Source organism: Thermobia domestica, chromosome 6 (assembly GCF_964235325.1).
Source record: "Thermobia domestica chromosome 6, izTheDome1.hap1.1, whole genome shotgun sequence".
In the NCBI taxonomy this organism is placed as follows: Eukaryota; Metazoa; Arthropoda; class Insecta; order Zygentoma; family Lepismatidae; genus Thermobia; species Thermobia domestica.
Window position 1 is genome coordinate 2,527,609 of NC_137459.1, and position 14,482 is coordinate 2,542,090.

Here is a 14,482-nt window from a genome sequence, read left to right on the forward strand (position 1 = left end):
GACCTTCTTTTATTTCACATTATTATCCGACATATCATAGCAAGTAAAAAGCAGCATCAATCGGCAAGAAAAACTGCAAGTTGTGGTCTTAGTCTGTTTTTGGTGCTCCGGACTCGATTGCCTAGCACGCCCGTCTATACCTTGACTCATACGTCTATCATTCAGTGCAGGCACATATCCAACTTTACTTTTCGGAGGGGGCCCGACACGAAAGCTCGTAAGCACGTTTCAAAAATATCAATAATAATAATAATAATAATAATAATAATAATAATAATAATAACAATAATAATAATAATAATAATAATAATAATAATAATAATAATGCAACAGTTCTTTGCATTCCGGCGTTCTCTCTTTCCGGCATTTCTCTTAAACATTTCTTACTTTTCATTTATGAACCGGTCAAACTGCATTCTAACACAAACGAAATCAAAAAAATATTTTCTAGAGACATGTAAGGAAAACTGTCTGCTACGTATATTACATAACAAAAATAGCAAATGGCAATGAGTGTATCGTTCTAATACAGTAATGTTATAAACAGAACGGAAATGAAATTGTAATCCCATTTAAAAATGTTCTTTAATTCCACCTGGTATCAATGGCATTACGGTATATTCTTACAAGTAACACTTCCCAAGTGTAACACTCCGATTTTGATAAAATTTGACAGGCAGATACTACACATAAAATAAACGAATACATGTTTTTTTTTTATTTTCTGCGGAAAAACGGTTTTAGGGGGCAAAAGCCCTCACCCAAAATTTTGAAAGTTAACGCCCGAAAGACAAAAAAAAGGTGGACCAAAGTGAACGAAATTGTGCACAGATATGGCAGACGTAAAATGAAGGAATACGTGTTTTGTATTTTCCTGGAAAAACGGTTAGGTGGGGCACAGACCCCTCCAAACCTTTGATCATGAAATATCGAAAGTGCTAGTAACAATATGTCTGATGTGTGTAAAGGACGAAGAATTCCAACGACACTTTGTGTATGGACAATAAGCAAAAACTAAACGAATACCTGTTTGTTTTATTTTCTGCGGAAAAATGGTTTTAGGGGACAAAAGCCCCCATCCAAAATTTTGAAAGTTTACGCCCGAAAGGCAAGAAGAAGTGAACCGAAATGAATGAAATTGTGGAAAGATATTGCAGACGAAAAATGAGGGAATACGGGTTTCGTATTTTCCTGAAAAAAAAAGAAGAAAAACGTTTGGGTGGGACACAGACCCCTCCAAAACTTTGATCGTGAAATATCAAAAGTGCTAATAATAGTATGTCAGAAGTGCTTAAAGGACATGAAGAATTTGAACGACACATTGTGTAGGGACAATACGCAAAAAACAAACGAATACGGGTTTATTTTCTGGGAAAAAATGGTTTTAGGGGGCAGAATTCCCCACCCAAAATTTTGAAATCGTGCATAGATATTCTAGACGTAAATTGAGGTAATTGTGTTTCGTATTTTCCTGGGAAAAAAACGGTTGAGTGGGGAGCGGACCTTCTAAGCTGTTGATTACGAAATATTAAAAGTGCAAATAAGTATACGTCAGAAGTTCCTAAAGAGTATGGAGAATTGCAACGAAATTTCGTATAGGGACAATTTGCAAAACAATAAATGAAATGCGTTTTAATTTGTACAACAAAACAGTGTTGGGGCCTAGAGCCCCTCCAAAAAATAAATAAATAAATAAATAAATATTACCATAAAATTGCAGGAAGGAATGGACCGAAGCAAATGAAATTGTGTGTAGATATTGTATAGACTGTATATAAAATAAGGACTTTCGTGTTTTTAAGATGTCCCTATCAATTTTGGCACATCAACAACAAACAGGAAATTAATCGGCACGTGTTTTTGAGTAGTAGTCCCCCCGTTATATTGAGCCGAGTCAGCAAAAATTTTCTCGATTGTGATTGGCTGAGAGAGGTCACGTGACGTTAGGCCCCGCCCACGCGGGAAATTCAAATTTTCAGGTCACGTGGTATGATGACCCGCGGGGAAATCCCTCATTCTCTTTTATGACCGGGATTTTTGAAATTTGTTCCCTTTTACGGGTAAGATGTGTGATTCTGATTGGTTGATAGCTGTCACGTGATTTTAGACCCTGCGATATTTGAAATTCGTTCCCTTTTACGGGTAAGATGAGTGTTTATGATTGGCTGATAGAGGTCACGTGATCTTAGGCCCTGGGATTTTTAAAATTCGTTCCCTTTTATGGGTAAGATGAGTGGTTTGGTACCTTGAATTTGATTGGTTGATAGCGGTCACATGATCTTAGACCCTGGGTTTTGAAATTTGGGTATCCTCTTTGATGAGTGCTTTGGTACCTCGATTCTGATTGGCCGACAGAGGTTACATGATCTTAGACCCGCCACACGGTGAACAGGTCACATGGTATGACGTCATGAGTCACCCCGACCTCACCCTGGATTTTTGAAATTTGTTCCCTTTTACGGGTAAGATGTGTGTTTTGATTGGTTGATAGCTGTCACGTGATTTTAGACCCTACGATATTTGAAATTCGTTCCCTTTTACGGGTAAGATGAATCCTTTTGGTACCCCAATGCTGATTGGTTGATAGAGGTCACGTGATCTTAAGCCCTGTGACTTTTGAAATTCGTTCCCTTTTTACGAGTAAGATGAGTGTTTTGGTACCTCGATTCTGATTGGCCGACAGAGGTCACATGATCTTAGACCCGCCACACGGTGAACAGGTCACATGGTATGACGTCATGTTTTACCCTTGCGGGGAAATCCATTACTAATTCGTTTCCTTTTACGTGTAAGATAAGTGCTTTGGTACCTTGATTCTGATTGGATGATAGAGATCACGTGATTTTAGGTCCTAGGATTTTTGAAATTAGGGTGTCCTTTCTGATGTATACTTTGGTATCTCGATTCTGATTGGTTGATAGAGGTCACATGATTTTAGACCCGCCACACGATGAACAGATTACATGGGAAAACCCCTTACTTATTTGTTTTATTTTATGTGTAAGATGCGTGTTTTGGTACCTCAATTTTGATTGGTGGATAGAAGTCACATGATCTTACCCCCCCCCCAGTTCATGAGGGAAATACAGAGCGATATGACAGCGATCCATCCTAGACCGGGATTTTTTTTTTTAATGGTTATGCGTAAAGTTCCCATGAAGGGTTCAACCTCCTCCTTAAATAACCCTTTTTTGGTATCATGATATTGTACTGAAGTTTACATTAAATATTATCGTTCTCTTTGACAGATAAGATGATTCTTACCTTGATGGAGATTCTGTCCTTGAATTAGTTGCCTATGTCTCTGGAAGTAACAATGGTGAAAGAGAGGTGTCGCTTGTAGATTTCTTATAACACATTGTTGTGAGTTTAAGCGATTTTTTAAACGCTCAGTAAGCGCTTCATTAATGGAAACAGTGTTGCCAGATTTTTTTTTACCTAAACTGCTCCGATTCTTTTCGAAACGGTTCCGCAGAGTACAAGAAATTTTAAACTAAAAATTTTTTCGAACTAAAAAAATTTCAAAACTAAAAAAAATTTTAAACAAAAATTTTCAAACAAAAAAAAATTTTCGAACTAAAAATTTTGAAACAAAAATTTCAAAAAAAATCGAACTAAAAAATTTAAACTAAAAACTTTCGAACTAAATTTTCAAATCAAAAAATTTTCGAACAAAAAATTTTCGAACCCAAAAAAAATTCGAACTAAAAAAATTAAAAATTTTTCGAAAAATATTTTAAACTAAAAACTTTCGAACTAAATTTTCAAATCAAAATTTTTCGAACTAAAAATTTAAACAAAAAATTTCGAACCAATTTTTAAAAACAAGTTTCGTACTAAAGTTGTAAACCACATTTGAACATTTTCAAATCAATTTTTTTCGAACTAAATTAAAACCAAATTTTGGACACTAAAAAATTCTTTAATTATTTTTTCGAACAAAATCATGTAAACCAAATCTTGGATATATTTTCCACCTTAAATTTTCAAGATTACCATGATTTGAAAACAAGTGTTCAGGGTTTCAAGAAATAATAAAACATATTTTTTTTCAACTTGTTGTATTTTAACGAAAGGTATGTGCTCTTCTCATACAAGTTTATTAACATAATAAATACAGGATCTAGTTTAATGAATATGTTGGACGTATCATCATCTTCGAATGTTGTAGACGTATCCTGTAAAGAAAAAGAAGAAACGACGGATTACTTTATGAATTCTCTTTTTTTTCCTGAAACAATAAAAAATGAGTCAATATTGATAAGAGAGAAATAAAACTTACTCGTAAATGATGGATCTGTTTAGGTTCATCTTCCTCCTCGGGTACGAGATAACACCATTTCATCCACTGATGGATGTTTACGAACTTTTTCTGGGTACTGCATTTTTCTAGCTGTTGCTGCTTTATGGTCAAGGTTCCTCCTTGGATACGAGATGACTGCATTTCTTCCACTGATGGTGGTGTTGATGGTTTATGAACTCTTGTGGGTACTTCATTTTCTTCTTGGTGTTGCTGCTTTGTGGTTAAGGAAGGGAAAGAAGAAAAGGAAAAGGAAAAAAGAAATGGCGGCCTTATTGGGTATTTACAGTTTTTTCTTCTTCATCTTCTTTTTCCAGTTCCATCTTCTGTTTTTTAACGTACCCGTACGGAACCGTATCATAGGAATTGAATTCTTTAAATCGACGTTTTGTGTACTGGATACTGTACATTTTTTCTTCCTTTCGTGTGACGATGGTATGGTCTTTGGTCCTGCATATCTTATGGGGGATAGTGATGGTGACTTGTCCACGGCATTGATTTGTAATCATTTCTTTTAGCGTGTTGAAATTTAATTGTTGTCCTGCATTGTAGTTTAATGTAAATCCTCTAATTTTACATATGTAACTGGTGACGTTGGTATCCGGATTGTATATTTCTAGGCTGTAATTTTTTGGTCCTCCACTGACAAATGTCTTGATGTATGCTCGTGGTCCGTAAGATTCCATCTCATTCGATAAGCATCCCAAGTACGTTGAAGGTTCAATGGTTGGCTCCCCGGGCTTCTCCGTAAATATTACAGAATCCGTGTCGAAATATAAAACACGTTCCTGCAACATTTCCAGGTACTTGTACAGTTCCAGACGTGCCTGACATGTTGTAAATGCACCTAACACGACATTGGTGTTTCGGTTTTGAACAGGCACATGTTCATTGTACTCCCAGAACGCATACAACATCGTATCATTGATGGGTACAATTTGATGGAGTTTAATGTCGGGGGAAGTGAGTTTTTCATAAAATTCTTCCGGCCGATCAATAATTGTGGTCTGGCTAAAGTTTGATCTTTGGCAAAGCTTTCCCCATAGAGAGTTAACACAAAGCTTAGATAAACTTCTTCGTGCAGGATTATTTTCAATTTTGGACGGATCCAATGCAATACCTTCACGCTCCAGGACGGTTTGTATGAATTTTGATTTGTCTTCTTCGGTCACACAGGAACTAGGCCAGCCAGACGCTTCCATTTTTGATTTTAAAAACGTATTGATATATTCCGTGAACAAGCCACCTGTTTTCGTGATGGGATCATATTGTTCAATGTCATAATCCCAAATTTCAAAAATTTCCACTGGTTGATATCCTAATTCTACTGCTTTCTGGATTTCATATGATACCCATGTTCCAGTGAGGCATCGCTCCTGGTCGTTGTGTGTACACGTTGCTGTAGGGTCTGGGTTCATTTCTTCGGCACACGCAGCACACAGTGGAAAGAGTAGTTTCTTGTTGCATCGGTAAGGCAGGAGACCATGATAAAGATGGCGACTTGGTAATATCGACATTTTGATTAGACCATTGACTTTATTTATTGGTGGTATATTTTCATCACCCTGTAGATAAATTCGTGGATGGCCTACAGGGTATTTAGCACACTAAGGCCGCGCCTCCATTGCATCCGAATGCGACTGCGAACGCGAATGCGAATGCGAACTGCGAATTCATGTGCCTCTACTACATCCGAAGTTTTGTGAATGCGAATCAAGTTGTAATATCTCTTTCAAACCTTCAATGTGAAATATTTTTGCTTGAAAATTCATATCTTAAAGTTTTCAGAGCAATAATAATAATAATAATAATAATAATAATAATAATAATAATAATAATAATAATAATAATAATAATAATAATAATAATAATAATAATAATACTGTATTAACTTCCTTTGTGTGCAAAATAGAGTGAATGTCGCAAATGTCGCTCCTGTTATTATTATGCTTCTGTGGTAACCGCTATGTTCACTTTAAAATAAATAAACTAAATAAAATTTGAGATTGCAAAATCAACCAACTTTCTAAGAAAATTTTCTCCATGAGTAAAAAACCCGTTTTTGCTATTTCAAACATATTAGTCAATAATTATATGTATTCGTAAAATCATTATTTGAGGAACAAAGAGGAAATATAAATTGAATAAAAAGTTGCGGTTCGTGTATTAATTAGATCTTCATATTTTAAAGAGAAAACAAATAAAATTATAAATATCTTCCACTCCAAGTTCTTTACTTACATCTGCCCATAATTTGTTCACGACGTGTCGTTTGTGGTAATCTGGATTACCTTGGATCCACAATGGAACTTTATAAAAAACACAATTTATTAAAACATCAACATATATTTCCATTATTATTTTCATTTTTATCTCCGCACCTCGCACCATCGACTACTTTCACGCAAAAAGAACTTTCTTCTCTCACGTAGCGCTCAATTTCTCTGCAGACGACGCTCCATTCGCATCAATTCGGACGAACAATCCCAGCATGTTGGGATCGTTCGCATTCGCATCTTTTCGTTGGTTTTCGCAATTCGCAGGTCGGAACTAGTCGAGGCACTCCAATTCATTTACACGTGCTGGGAAATTCGCATTCGCATTCGCAATCGCATTCGGATGCAATGGAGGCGCGGCCTTATTGATGTAAGGATAAAGCGAGACAATATCGAAATATTTTATTACTTCCCCCGCTTTTTCGTCGACTTGGTGGTACAATTTCACGCAATTGGTCCTTCCTCCAAAAAAACTATCTCTTGGATTTAATGGTCTACGGTTCATGTACGGGTGATTCTTCAGATACGTCGCCATTGCAGGATTTTGTTTTAAGAACTGATTAAATTCGCACTCCCACATTTCATGTACAATGTAGCCCAATTCACGCAGTCTTGCATTTTTGCGTTGCGTTCGTTCATAACGGAATTCCATGGTGTCTTCTGGATTGTTGTAGATGGGCTGATTACGGCCTGTAGTAAAACATACTTTACACCCGTGGTAAAAGCAGCCGGCATGCTCGTAGATGTGCTCCTCTAACGTCTCAGGATCTTGGTAGTAACCATCAACATGGAATCCCGCAATAAACACTTCTTTTTGTCGGGCCGCATGTAAGATTTGTTTTTCTTCGGTTTTTTCAATGTAGGCCAGCCATTGCATTGCAGCGATCGATTGGGTACTTCTCCATCGATAGCCATGTGCCGGTAGAATTCCTATGGTATTGGGTTTAAGGAAATTCCGGCGGAATACTAAATTGGAAGCACTTGCAATCGTGATCGTCTCCAAGAAGGGATTCACTTTGGTTTCTGTTTCAAATGACGTCATAAACGAAACGCATGCTTGTCGCAGTACATTGACATCTTGAATACAATACTTGAGAATTTCTTTCTGGAAATCAAACGTGTCATTACGATGATCGTTGTACCACTGCATGAACTTGTTCCTGTCTTCGACGGCCATTTCATCTGCACCATAATACTTCGTTTCTGGAAGTGGTCCAATATACGATTGATTCTCCTTGGTGTTGAAGAAATGTGGGAAGTAGCCTTTGGTTGCGGGTAAATTGAACGCTTTTGACAATTTACTTAATGCCATAGGTAGGAAGTTCAACGAGTCAATGAACGTCAGATTATTCAACGTTAAACTCACAAGTAAACCTTACGTTTGGGTGAATCGAGTTGCTGACTGAGACACATATGAGAAAGTAGTACTAAATGTGGTCAGTATTTCAGTAAAGTTGTAGATGCGAAGCTCCAGGGGTTTAGGAGATACAGCTACCAGAACATCAAATGGAAGTACAGAATAGTCTTCATACAGTTGGAGGTAAAAGCTCTGTAAGACCTCTTGTAACGACAAAAGGTGAATAACAAATATATTGGTACATATTAGGACTAGGGGGAAGTCATATAGTAAGGGTATACCTGACGGCGGCCATCTTGAAATCCGCCATTTTGAATTAAGGTTAAGTTTTCAGAATAGGAATAGGGTCATGTGATACATGATTTAAGGCGCAAATTTAATCAGAAGAACAACGGTGACGTTAATTTTGATTTACGCGCAATTGGTAAAAAGTTACAGGGTAAATTAAATATTGTTGCAGCACATGTATTAGTCCTTTACCCCACCTTGTAAATTTTGTGTTAATGATAATAATTAAATAAAAAATAGGTGGATAAATATTAGGTCTATGGTAAGAGTTGCCTTGATGGCGGCCATGTTCAAATCCGCCATTTTGAATCAGACAAAAGTTTTAAACCAAACTCATAACAGTGACACCTTATTAATAGCAAATTGTACCATAAATCAAACGGTATAACCATTTTTGCTTTATCATTAACCAGCACAAAATTAAATGGGAATAGAGTAACGCAATAGATGACTTCCGGCTAGAAGTTAATCAGAAATACAATGGTGGCGTTACAATGTTAGTTGTTTGATATTATACTTGCACGCCATTTCGTTGTTCTTCTTGTATCCTGTTAAAGGACTAATGCATATGCTGCAACAATATTTAATTTCCTTGTAACTTTTTACCAATTGCGCGTAAATCAAAATTAACGTCACAATTGTTCTTCTTATTAAATTTGCGCCTTAAATCATGTATCACATTACCCTATTCCTATTCTGAAAACTTAACCTTAATTCAAAATGGCGCATTTCAAGATGGCCGCCGTCAGGTATACCTTTACTATATGACTTCCCCCTAGTCCTAATATGTACCAATATATTTGTTATTCACCTTTTGTCGTTACAAGAGGTCTTACAGAGCTTTTACCTCCAACTGTATGAAGACTATTCTGTACTTCCATTTGATGTTCTGGTAGCTGTATCTCCTAAACCACTGGAGCTTCGCACCTACAACTTCACTGAAATACTGACCACATTTAGTACTACTTTCTCATATGTGTCTCAGTCAGCAACTCGATTCACCCAAACGTAAGGTTTACTTGTCAGTATCTTGGTCCCATTTAATATGACGTCAGGTCTCCATTGGCATTGTTCTACCATAGCCTTTAGGATGAAATGTCCATCGTATCCCTTAGCGTTGTGCGCGACACAGAAAATCCTATTTATATTGGGACGACGTTCCCGCAAGTACTGGAGAAAATTATAAACTGGATCCTCTCCTTGGAAAATATGCTGGCGCTGACCACACGTACTGCAAGACTGCTGGATATTATTGTTTTCAACACATGCGTAACATACTTGTTGTGCAACCAATAAATTTGGAATGTGTACATACGTATTATCGTCAATATTCGTGTCCTGCATAGATTCTATATCATAGAATATCAATAAGGCTTTCTTTGCGTGCATGAGTGAAGGAACACCAGGTTTCAAGCATTGGCGATCAGGAAGCATAAAACATTGATGTGATCCCGGAACAATCTTCTTACAAACATTGCAAAAGATCTCATTACAATCATGAAGTCGTTGTCCTGTATGCACAAAAGAATATACTCTGTAACATCTAGTACATTGCTTCACCATTTTGCATATAGGTTCCCCTTGATGATATACAATATTACGATGATTGTTAAAACATTGTTCCCCATAAAATTGCCGATTGCAGTCGTTGCACAATATTGGCGTTTGGTTCTTGTCGCATAGAGGTCTCTGTAGACATTTGGAGCATGTTACAGGACAATTTTTTACATGTTCATTGCGTTTACTATATTTTTTATGGCACGCTTCACAGTAGAACTTGGTTGCAAAACAAGCAGTTAAAGATTGGATGATGTCAAAATGGTCAGCCAAACAAATCAAATTTATGGGAGTGCGATTTTCGTCGTTGGGCCCCTCGTACATGATGTCACGGCCTGTGAAACTAGTATACACTGTAATTTTATATTCTTTGAGGTATGTCTGGAATTGTCGAATTTCATTTACACTGGCACCATGATCCAAATTCACTCCTGCATTTGCACATAATGCATTCACTTCATCGTCCACAACACATTTTGATTGATCTTGATATTGTCTATGTCGTTTCACATCTACATTCTTGTATTTTTTCAGGCCAATAGCAATAACAAGGGCGTACGCCAGGCACCTTGAATCTTGATTTTTTACACGTACAATCCCTCGCTTGCAACGTAACAATTCTTCATTTTGAAGTATTCCTTGTGCTAAACGATCTCCATATCCGTATCCTCTTGGAATATCCACACGATGAAAATGAACGGTGAATGGCTCGTGCAGGAGAAATGCATTGTTACTTTGTAACACTCTTTCGAATGAGGCCCACATCGTTTCCAGTGTCAAGTTTCGTGCTTGGCGAAAACTCACCCAAAATGGTTTATTGGTATTCCGTGGTGATATTACGGATAAACCAACCATCGCCTCATCGTCGACATTGGCTAACAAATGGTCTAGCATTGCTTGGAAACTGTTATGTACATACTGTATGATATCGGTTCCTACGGGCGGTGCGTTGAATTGAATTTCGAGCATTCTGCCCTCAATGTTAAATCGTCTATAATGACGAGTGATTTCATTGCGAACAGTAAAACCCGATTCGGCCATGGTTAAAAATGAAAACAAACAAACAGGTACGGTAAAACAAATATGTAATGGGAAAAAAGGAATTGAGCAGCGTGAATTTACTACAAAAGAAAAGAAGAAAGAAAAATCTTAATCACCTGATAAACAGGAAATCATAACGTTTATGATAAATTCTTAACTAAACAATTCATGTAAAGGTCCTGAGTTTGATTCCCTAGCGATGGCGTTCAGAATCTCATTATGAAAGCATATGTACTAGAAATCAAAGTTTTTTTTAAAAAATAATTATGTTACTGAAATGAGTGTTTTATTGCTGTCAAACTCGAGAGCACTACATCAGCATGTAACTGACCTACCATTCTATAGTGATAAAAAGAATGCATGAAATGAATGAATGTTTCATCAGTGCTGAGATGTGACAAAGTACGCGTAAGCATTTTTTTCCCCACTCACAACGACCTTTAAATGATGCGTTTGCAAGTTGAAGAGACTCATCGAACATTAACGATACACATACGTAATTGTCGAAACAAAATCTGTATTGCGTATTTTTTTTTTATTATTGTGACTAAGCGGTTAGCGTACATGGTTCGGACGTGGAAGGTCCTGGTTCAAGCCTCGGTGGGTTTGCTTTTCCACGTCGGGGCATGTCAAGCCTTTTCTGTAATTTAATATTCTCACGCGTTATCATACATTCTTTTCAAAACTAAGCTAAATGGTTGACGTACACCTCATAATACATAAACGTACATAAATCGTCTATAATGACGAGTGATTTCATTGCGAACAGTAAAACCCGATTGGACCATGATTAAAAATGAAAACAACACACAGGTACGGTAAAACAAATATGTAATGGGAAAAAAGGAATTGAGCAGCGTGAATTTGAGTTGATTTTTTGATTTTTTAGTTTAGCGTCCCTTTCAGCAGTGAGGCTATATGAGACGTGGACCTACTGATTAACGTGGAATCCGAACCACATGAGCTCCCGCCGGGAATCGAACCCTGGTCTCCCACGCCAAAGGCGCGTATGCTAACCGCTTAGTCCGGGAAATCATAACATTCATGATAAATAATTAACTAAGCAATTCATGTAAAGGTCCTGAGTTTGATTCCTGGCGGTGACGTTCAGAATCTCATTATGAAAGCACATGTACTAGAAATCAAAGTTTTTTTTTTAAATAATTATGTTACTGAAATGAGTGTTTTATTGCTGTCAAACTCGAGAGCATTACATCAGCATGTAACTGACCTACCATTCTATAGTGATAAAAAAAAGAATGCATGAAATGAATGAATGTTTCAACAGTACTGAGATGTGATAAAGCACGCGTAAGCATTTTTTTTTCTACTCACAACGACCTTTAAATGATGCGTTTGCAAGTTGAAGAGATTCACCAACCATTAACGTTATACATACGTAATTGTCAAAACAAAATCTGTATAGCGTAAATCTTTTAACCAAATATTCATGCACTCTTTTTTATTTAAGCGGTTAGCGTACATGCTTCTAACGTGGAAGGCTCTGGTTCAATCCTCTGTGGGGTTTGCTTTCCCACATCGGATCGCTGTCAAGCCTTTTTTGAAATTTAATATTCTCACGCGTTATCATACATTCTTTTCAAAACTAAGCTAAATGGTTGACGTACACACCTCTGGCCTTGGTTCAATCCCGGGCGGTTGCTCGAATATCACGTTAAGCTGAAGGGACGCTAATGCTTTCAAAGGGAATCGAACCATATTATTCTCAGGCATAGTTTCTGAAATTTTGTAATGCATTCTTTTCAAAACTAAGCGCACACATTTTCTGGCCATGGCTCAATTCCCGACGGGAGTTCACATTCAACATTAAGCTGAAGGGACGCTAAACCATATCGTTTATCGTGCTTACTTCTAATGTGTGGGGGTTCCTGATTCGTACTCCCACTTTCCCATTCCACTAATTCCTTCATAGTCTAAATATTTCGTACTAAAAGTAAAACAGTGTATGAGTGATCCACCCCCACAAATATAAAATAAAAATGATTTTCGAATCTTGTGTGAAAAATAAAATCTCACTGAACTTACCTCAAATTCAATGAACAAAAAGTCGGTGCAGTAAAGCTTAAATGAAGACACTTCTAAAAAAGCAGATCTTCTTCACTTCACAGTTGAGAGCGATGTAGGATTTGAAAAATGAAATTTAGATTTTTATTTAGATCGCTGTGAAAACGACGTCACCGTCAGCCAATCAGAAACGAGGAAATTTATAAAATGATGTCATAACGAACCAATCAAAACGCTCGCTGCTTTTGTCATGAATCACGAACGAAAACGATGTGTAACAATCGATCGTGACGTCATTCAAGTTTCTCAATAGTTACAACATCTAGTATCACAGTTCTGATCCCAAATGCTTTCTGTCAGGATCATGTCACTACTTGTCGTAACTGTGACGACATTTCATTTTCCTCATATTCCATACGAGAATGTCAATGTTTGCTTTTTTCATGAATCATGCTGACACGTTCGTAGTAAAACAAAAAGTAATGCGATCCGCTGACGTTTGCATTTTCAATCATATGTGCTTCTATGTCTACACACAAAGAAGTCTATCAGCATTTTATTTTAATCCACGTTACACTGTCAGATTTATTTTCTTAAAGTATATGTGTATCCTTTTCAAGAACCATGGTTCGAAACCCACCAAGCATAATTAAAACCGAATTCATTCATAGCTAAGCGGTTAGGATACACATCTTTGGTTTGAAAGACCTGAGTTCGATTCCTGGAGAAACATTTCTTAGGATTTTTCTAAAACTTGGTTTCAATTTCTAGTTCGAAAATTTTAAAAGTTTAGTTCGATAAAAAGTTTGATTTGAGAAGTGTTACACTGTCAGATTTATTTTCTTAAAGTATATGTATATCCTTTTCAAGGACCATGGTTCGAAACCCACCAAGATCGATTAAAACCGAATTCATTCATAGCTAAGCGGTTAGCATACACATCTTTGGTTTGAAAGACCTGAGTTCGATTCCTGGAAAAACATTTCTTAGGATTTTTTCTTAAACTTGGTTTAAATTTCTAGTTCGAAAATTTTAAAAGTTTAGTTCGATAAAAAGTTTGATTTGAAAATTTTTAGATGTGGTTTACATCTTTAGTTCGAAACTTTTGTTTTTAAAAAATGTTTTAGTTCGACAAAATTTTGTTTCAATTTTTTTTAGTTCGAAATTTTTTTTTGGGTTCGAAAATTTTTTTGTTTGAAACTTTTTTTTGTTTCAAAATTTTTTAGTTCGAAATTTTTTTGGGGTTCGAAAATTTTTTGTTTGAAACTTTTTTGTTTCAAAATTTTTTGTTTGAAAATTTTTGTTTAAAATTTTTTTAGTTTTGAAATTTTTTTAGTTCGAAAAATTTTTTAGTTTAAAATTTCTTGTACTCTGCGGAACCGTTTCGAAAAGAATCGGAGCAGTTTAGGTAAGAAAAATCTGGCAACACTGTTTCCATTAATGAAGCGCTTACTGAGCAATAAATCGCTTAAACTCACAACAATGTGATATAAGAAATCTACAAGCGACACCCCTCTTTCACCATTGTTACTTCCAGAGACATAGGCAACTAATTCAAGGACAGGATCTCCATCAAGGTAAGAATCATCTTATCTGTCAAAGAGAACGATAATATTTAATGTAAACTTCAGTACAATA